Source organism: Phyllostomus discolor, chromosome 4 (assembly GCF_004126475.2).
Source record: "Phyllostomus discolor isolate MPI-MPIP mPhyDis1 chromosome 4, mPhyDis1.pri.v3, whole genome shotgun sequence".
NCBI lineage: Eukaryota > Metazoa > Chordata > Mammalia > Chiroptera > Phyllostomidae > Phyllostomus > Phyllostomus discolor.
Window position 1 is genome coordinate 53,226,733 of NC_040906.2, and position 7,979 is coordinate 53,234,711.

The 7,979-nt window shown below is 41.5% G+C and overlaps 1 pseudogene; it reads left to right on the plus strand.

Moving 5' to 3' along the window:
• Positions 1 to 3,262: 3,262 nt before the first annotated feature.
• On the plus strand, positions 3,263 to 4,783 carry LOC114494833 (annotated as a pseudogene).
• The last annotated feature ends 3,196 nt before the right edge of the window (positions 4,784 to 7,979 follow it).

Genomic DNA, 7,979 nt, shown 5'->3' on the forward strand with positions numbered 1-7,979 from the left:
TGATCCACAGAATCCATGAGCATAAAAAATGGTTGTTTTAAGCTGGTAAGTTTTGAAGTGATTTGCTGCATGGCAATGGTAACTAAAATAGAAGGGATGAAAGGAGGTAGATTTATTAGGTTCCAGGGGAAGCAAGGTGGGTTGGGAAAGTGACTATGCTGGGCAGAAGCAACACTTCTAAGCACAGAGCTAGCCCAGGAGCAAATGTCATGTGACAGTCCTTAATTGCTCTGACACCATCCTGGGAAATCTCTTTCCTCTGTATTACTTTAACAGACAACTACAAGGAGGCAAAAGAACTAAAACACTAATATTCTCTTACTCTGTACAGTTTTTCATGAGTTCCTCCAACTTTCATGGAACACGGGTGGCATAGCTTTCCTTTCCTAGCACTCTTGGTGACATCTGAATCACAGGGTTTGTAATACTGACATGAAGTTATGGTCAGAAGATTAGCACATGGAACCGTGCTAAACATTAGAAGGGCTGACTTCACACAGAATTTGTGTAACTCCAATCTGTACAACTCATTTATCTAATTTGCACATAGTTCCTCTTGTAGGTAGGCGTTTAAGCCCTTGACACACTCAGCCTGTGCTCAGCCATCCAGCATTTCCTGAGTTGCCCAGCCAGTGGCCAGTCTTTAAGTCAGAAGTTTGAGTTCACTCCAGTTGAACCCTCATCTCTCTTCACAGTTGCTCCTTGTTCTGTCATCTTTTTTTTTTTGACTGTGAATATTTTACCTCTTGCTTCTACTGAAGATACAGATGGAGTATTAGCCATCAATTAAGCTAGTCTTCAAACATCACTCTTTTGACATTGTTGGAGGAGAGGACACTTGACTTTTTTGCAGATGGTTGCCAGCTTGTGTGCCCCTTCGCTTCACTGATTTCCCCTCTTAGCCAGAGTTGCTTTTGGTTTCCACTGAGTTCTTTGGGAACCCCTGATTCCCAGGACTCTCTCCAGTTTAGCACATATTGAACTGAGGGGGTAAATAAGAATCAAGCTGGGCCAACGTTTAGTCACAACTTAAATGTGTTAAAATTTAACTTTCTTTTTAAAAAAATCTATAACTGAACCCACCTTTTCATGAGTCTTTGTTTCCTTTCATAGTAGAAAATTCTTATAGGAGGATCTGTCCATGGAAGTTTAAGCTGAGGTCCTAAGATGACAAATACCACATGAGTGGACTGTGAGATAACTCTGTAGGATTTGTAAAATTTTGAGGGAAGTTTCTAAACCCTTTTCATATCAAAGTTTTAAAGGACAAGGTGGAAAGTGGGAAGGAAGGAATAGATAGAGGATGTCTTTGAAGAGAGCTCTGCCTGCCTACTTTTCTATCATTTCAAGCCTAGTGCTAGGAGTGCCTCAGAAATCTTGCTATGTGTCTAATGCATTTGGGGGAGCAGAAGGTGGCAGTGTGGACTAATGCCTGACTTTTGACCGAAGAATGTAGAAGGCAGGAATGTGGATTATCCGGCTAGCCCAAGGTGGAAGCAAAGGATGCAAGTGAGTTTCCTAGATTAGATATGATCATTGGGAGAAAGAACAGGCCTGGGGCTCTTTTTAATCTTATCCAAGCCTGGGCTGAGTGATGGGAACCCAAGAGAGACAATGACTATGGAATGCTGGGGTGGAGCAGCAAGCGAGAGGAAAATGCATCCACCAGGACTAGGAATTAAATTGGATGTTCCCAGTGAGGAATTCTGAAGGGATCACAAGAGAAACCAAAACTTACCTAGCCAGCTTTAAATATCTGTCAGACCAGAGAGCAAGGACCATTTTTTAAAAACATGTATTGATTTGAAAGAAAGAGGATGGGGGTAGGGGGTAGAGAGAGAGGGGGAGAGACAGAAACATTGAGTTGTTATTCCACTTACTTATGCATTCTTGGTTGATTCTTGTATGAGCCCTGACCAGGGATTGAACCTGCAACCTTGGTGGAGCGAGGTGACACTCTAACCAACTAAGCTACCCAGCCGGAGCATGACAGCTCTGATTAATAACTTTCCTTTCCCCTCTCTGCTTCCTTTTTCCTTCTTTCCTTCTGTTATTTTGGCTGTTGAGGAGTCAGAAAACACAGCTAGCAAGGTAGGGGTAGAAGCCTAGGGTGGGGAAATAGGATCATGTTCCACTCTTTGGTTGACCTACCTACAAAGACTCCAGTTGATAGAGGGGAGGACATTGTGTGTCAGGGTCATCATTATCTGAATTATAGTGTCGGGAGCTCCTTTACTATCCAGTTCCACAAATCCTATTCTTTTTTTTTTTTTTTTTTAAGATTTTACTTATTTATTTTTAGAGAGAGGGAAAGGGAGGGATAAAGAGAGGGAGAGAAACATTGATTGGTTGCCTGGGGACTTGGCCCATAGCCCAGGCATGGTCATAGGTTCAATTCCCAGTCAGGGCACAGATCCCACTCTTGTGGTATAAAAAAATGAGAGAACTTCAGGTGCAGAAGAGCAATGTCCCAAACGTATAGTTTTGGGCTGCAGCTTCTGAAGGAACATGGAATAAAATGGTTCAATCAGAATTCTGGAACTACTGATGTACACCATTAGACACATATTAGTATTTACTACTATTGTGGAACATGTAGTGGCATTTTAATGGTATGAAACTGGGAAAATCTTACTGGCCAAGCTCCTTGAAAGATCTTTGATAGTTTGTACCATTCTTTTAGACTCTTTACTTGGATAATAGTTACCTCCTAGCTCCTAACTCCTATGTACTAACTCCTTAATCTCAGCTTGGTATAAATATAGACTACTTTGTGCTTCAATGAAAATTATGCACTATCTAGGGAACACTTTCCATGTTATCTGATTCTGATTCTGATTCTGTGGAAGCTACTTTTAATTCTGTAAATTGTAGAAAACTGATAGAAATGTAAAATAATTCTTGTCTATAAACATGCAAATTCCCAACTGACTACTCCTCCCCACTCCCAACTGCAGAGAAGCTAGTTTTACCTCTATTGGTGCATTCATTTCAACATTTTTTAGTCCATGTAAATTTGTCTTTTTTGATTTCTCCTTTGAATTGGCTGTAACATCTCTTCAGTTTTCTCACTGAGATAGACAAAATCTTGAACATGCATTTATTTTTATATTGGTAGAAGAGTCATGATCTTACCTTTTTTTTGAAAATTATAATAATATGTTGTCAAAATATTAGTGTCTAGCAATCCATGTATTGCTAAACAATGACATGAAGCTGTGATTATTGTTGCAGAGGTCTGATATGGCACTATGAATTGTTGCAGAGGTCTGATATGGAACTATGAAGAAGTAAAAACTTCTTGGTCATTTCCCTTGTAAAATTAGTGGCTTTGGTGATTATGCTGGGGAGCCTGTTATTTATGGGCAACAGATTAAAAAGAAAGGAATGTGCAGGTCTAGGGCAAAAGAATTCTATGGCTCAACAACACCCTCTGCTCACCCTCCCATTACTGAGTGGAGGGACAACAGGAGCACAAAAGAACTGTAATATTGACATGATATTATAGCAGGCAAGGCCACCAGTACCTCCCTGTGCTCTAGGGCATCCAGAATAAGTTTCCTTCTGATGACATCAGCAGAGATCATTCCTCTTAGAGACTTAGGAAAATGTAAAGGCCAGTTTCTATATTTAACTAGAAGACTTCTGATGTTTTTTGATTGCAAATTAAAAAGAATCAGAGTGGCTTTTTCTGCCTGCTCCCTCCTTCTCCCTGGTGCCACTGGGGCTGTGAGCTCCTGGTTTCTGCTAAGCCAGCGCCACTGTTATCTCCTTCCAGCTGCCCTCGTGATCATCTATGGGAGGAACCTCATCAGCCACGCTGAGTTGTTCTCTGACATCTCCAAGATCTGAGAGATTGCTGACGGGCTTGCCTGGAGGTGGAGGGCAATATTATCAGTAGGACAGAGGGTAAGTCTGCCGACTTGCTTATTGGTGGAAAAAGCACAGTAATCACTGGTGTGGATATTGTCATGAACCATCACTTTTATGAAAGAAGTCTGCAATAAGTACATCAAAGATTATGTGAAATCAATCAAAGGGAAACTTGAAGAATAGACTAGAAAGAATAAAACCTTTAAAGACAGGGGCTGCAGATCAAGCACATTCTTGATCATTTTGAAAACGAGCAGTTCTTTTTTGGTGAAACAGTACATACAGATGGCATGGTTGCTCTGCTGGACTACCATGAGGATGGTGCAACCCCATGTACGATTTTCTTTAAGGATGGTTTAGAAATGGAAAAATGTTAGCAAATTTGGCAATTTGGGTCTATTATAACTGGTCATCATAATTGGCTGCTGCCTTTCATCCACACACCGGGACTTAGGACAATAGGATTGCTGTAATCTTGAGCTCTTTGTTTTATTTTGACCTTGATTTATTTGGAGTGGAGGCACTGTTTGTTTGTTTGTTTAAAGTAAAATGGGTCATGTAGGTTGTCTAAAAGTAAAAATGTATTTAAACGTAAAAAAAAAAAAAGAATCAGAGTGTTTCCTTGGCATGGAAATCTTCTCTGGAGACACAATATTATTATAAGAGCAAGTCATGAAAAGATGTGACACAGGTTGACATCCATGACCTTGTCAACATTGATGGGAACTTGTGTGGAAACCAACTTTCGTCCTCTTTGAAGTCTGAAGTTGTGAGTCGACTCAAGCTCTTTGCTGGGGTCTTGACACAGATTGGTTCCGATGTCTACCCTTTAAGATTCTCTTAGCAATTTGGCTGTTGTCCAAGTGCTGCCAGGGCTGTGTACTGCCATTTCTCACAAGCAGCGAAATGGCAAAAGTAGGTTAAATTTCCAGCCATCATTACCTAAAAGATAAATCACAAGTAAGGATACAAAATAATAAGAAGGAGACAAATAATACAAATAAATAATACAATAATTAACAAGTGAATAATAATACAAGCATAAACTCTGTGTTTCATGACTGCAAACCCACTTTTGCCCACCCCTGTATGGCAGGGCACTTGGCTTTACAGTTTCTGGCACAGAATAAAATGCCGACGAAAGAGAAGCACAGTCGCTTGTTGAAGTATAAACGTACTTTTAGGGACTATGTTTTCCCCATCTACCTGATCTGAAATCAATCTGCCTCAGACAAACTCCACCCTTGAGACTTGATTAGTGCCCAGACAGGAAGGGAGAGAGTGTGTGTGATCTTGAAGTCTAATTAGAGCAAAGGTATCAAATGGCCTTGGTACATTTCTCTGGACATTTTTTAAGGGATTGGAACAAAGTTACCCCCATCTAGCCTCGAAAATAGTTAAGTAATCATTGCATAGTTGCCTCATATGAAATGTATTCATGTGTTATTTTTTCAGTCCAGGAGTTGACACCCTGTAAGAGCCCTGTGCCTACCTTCTGCCATTGGTCTGAATTTTGTTAAATTAATTTCTAAATTCACATAATTGGGATCATAGGTGAAGCTCCAACTTTGAAGATTGCTTTGTTCACTAGAGCGTGAGAAGTGCAGGACATTTCCTTTAAATCAGGACTTGAAGTCTGCAGTAAGGTGACATACAGCAAATGTACAGTATCACTCTCGGACAAGATCTGCAAGGCTCATTCTTAGAACATCATAGTTAATTTCTGCTTTCTAAATAGTTTTTTTCAAATGCCTATAACAACATGATTGTGGTGCTTTTTCCATTTCTCTGAACTTGGAGAGTTAGGATGAACTTGTTAAAATTTTATGTAGATTATTGCCTTGCTGATACTTGATACCAATGCTCTTAAGTTTAAAAACGGGTGGTGATGGAGAGACCCATTCCATTCTGACCCCTGTGTATCCACAGAGGTTGAAAAGATTTTTGCACCCTGCCCAGGGTGGCTCAGTGGGTTGAGTGCTGTCAGACAAAGAGCAAGGTTTCCAGTTCCGTTCTGGGTCAGGATACAGGCCTGGGTTGCTGGCTAGTCCCCCAATGGGACACGTGTGAGAGGTAACTGACTGAAGTTTCTCTCACACACCGATGTTTCTCTCCTTCTTGTTCTTCCTTCCTTTCCTTCTCTCTAAAAAGAAATTTTAAAAATCTTAAAAAAAATAATTTTGCTTTTTTGATACAGATATTTTCAATTCAAATGACTATTTTGTATTTAAGAGACAAGCCTAAATGTCTGCTGTTTTTTTCTTAATGGTGAATCACAGTTATCCATCTAAATGAAATATTATTTCCCAATGTAGTGAAAACATTTTCAGTTCCTTAAATCATCATTTGAGGAAGATAATAAGGTGCCATATGTACTGTAACTAAGTCAGGCTTAGACGTGAAGCATGCTGGAACCTCAGGAGTCTAGCCGTGGTGAAACAGGAGAAAGCTGGGATTGAACTGAGAGAGAAATGGAAGTGTACAGATGGGAAAGCCATGCAACACGATTCCCTGGGCCTAAAGTCTGTAGTAATATGGCCTTGTTAGTGAATGAAGGTACGTACATTTGTAGGAGAATGCTCCCATGGGCTCCAATGTATCCTCCACTTAGTACGTAAGTCTGGAAGCAGAACATTATAGTGCATGCCAGTCCAGTGGTTCCTGGCAGGACCCCTGCAAGGGTATAAGAAACAGGATCTAGAATCTAGGAGTAGATTAGGCAGCTGCAGGGCAAAGAATCAGGATGTGAAATGTTTTAGAGAGAGCACGTGATTTGGAGCCAGATTGAAATGGTTATCAGGGCATTTCTTCTTTGCAGCTATGTGACTTTAATAAGTTACTTAACCTCTCTGACTCTCAGTTTCCATAACTGTAAAGTGAAATAATAATCAGCACTTGTAGGTTGTTGTAATGACTGGAAATACTCTATGCAAAATACCCAGCACAGTCGTAGTCCCACACTCAGGCATCTATTCTTTAATTGGTTAAGGCATCAGTCCTAGTAAAGGATGAAAGCTCCAAACAGGTGAATCAAGGCAGGTGCTCTTTCTTTTTACTTTCTGATGCTTAGTCTTAAGGATTCAGAATCCTTGGTCAGGGAGAGGTCAGATAGGAGAGACTGTGACCTGGCTATGTGGAATTGCAAGGCTCATTCCTAGCAAACAGTATATACCTCCTGGGCAGCCTGGAGGCCCCAGGGCTGCTGATAAGAACCGGTACAGGTTCAGAGTGGGCCTAGGATTGAGGCCAGGCCCTGTAGGGGTCAGAGGACAAAAAGGACAACCAGAGAAGTCAGAAAATACCAGTGCTTCTTATATTGCTTCCCTGTGACCTACTAGAGTGGTCTTTGGTTTCTGCTTTACAGAGAAGAGATCTTTTGGCCTGGGAGGATACTAAATTCTCCAGTAAGTGTGTGTGTGTGTGTGTGTGTGTGTGTGTGTGTGTGTGTTGCAGTTTTACTGTTGTGGGAAGGGAGGACATTAGCAATGATGATTGTTATTTGTAGAATCCTTTCACTAATCTATATTATAGTATACTATACTTGTAAGAAGTGTGACTCATCATTTTTGCTTAATACACTGTAGGTAACAACAAACTCCTGGCTAATGTCCATGTTTTCATTTTCTTACCTCCCCTTCCTGAGACCTAGCCTGGACCCCTCACTCTGGAACTTTAGATTGACACTGTGTTTCTGTACTAACAGGAGTTCCTGGCATCTTATAGTCTTCTTGTGTGGTGACTGAAGGGACACAAGGCAGTCTGTCCCACACAGGGACAGAGTCACACAGGTCAGCATCCAGAACATTTAGGGCTAGGGGACCCTCGGGACACTGGAGCAGCCTGGTCTCTGCCGCTGTCCTATTCCTAGCTGCATCCACCGTGTCAACTCCAACTGGTGTGATGTGGTGAGAGTCGCACTCAGTGACACAGCTGCTGCTGTAGGATGCCTCTAATACTGCGGAGCTGCCTGGGCCCTCATTCATCCAGGCGCCACTTCCAGAGTCTTTCTGCAGCTTATGTGGCAGCACATCGTCATCCCATGCTATCAGTGCGGGAAGGGTCCCCGGCTTCTGACCAGGAGGGTGCACAGTGACCTGAAGTCCGTG